A 605-nucleotide genomic window follows, 5' to 3' on the forward strand; every position below is an offset into this window, starting at 1 on the left:
CGCGCAAACCGTGACCAGGGCCCCGTCCCCGAGAGGCTCTCTCGGTCTGCCCTTCTCTCTCTCTTCCTCCTCCTGCGGCTTGGCGCCGCCGAGCCTCCCGGGACTGAACGTGCCTGAGGCCGCCGACGCCGGCGGGCCGGTCACGGCACAACAGGAGCACGGGGGGGTGCCGCCACCCGACAACGGGTTCCCTTAGCGGGGCAACAGCAGGACGGGACCGCCCGGGCTGGGGGACTCGGCCCCTTCGCCCGGGGAAGCCATCCCAGCGTGCGAGAAAAGTGCCACCGACCGTGCCCACGGGGCCACCGGCTTTCACCCGCCACGCGGCAGTCGGCTTCCCCTCCGGCAAAAAAAAAAAAAAAAAAAAAAAAGCCGGGCGGGGACGGCACGATAAAAAGGCACATGGCGCGCGCGTTCGGCAACGGACCCGTGCTAACCACAGGGGCCGCGGGCCCGGGCCGAGGGGCGACCCACCGGCATCTCGCCCCTCTCTCTCTCGCTCTCTCTCTCTCTGCACACCTTGGCTTGCGTGGCCCGCGCACCTTTGTCGCGCGGCTTCTCGGGTGCCGCGGCTTAAGGCCGCCGGAAAGGGGGGGGGGGGGGGG

Source organism: Passer domesticus, chromosome 26 (assembly GCF_036417665.1).
Source record: "Passer domesticus isolate bPasDom1 chromosome 26, bPasDom1.hap1, whole genome shotgun sequence".
NCBI lineage: Eukaryota > Metazoa > Chordata > Aves > Passeriformes > Passeridae > Passer > Passer domesticus.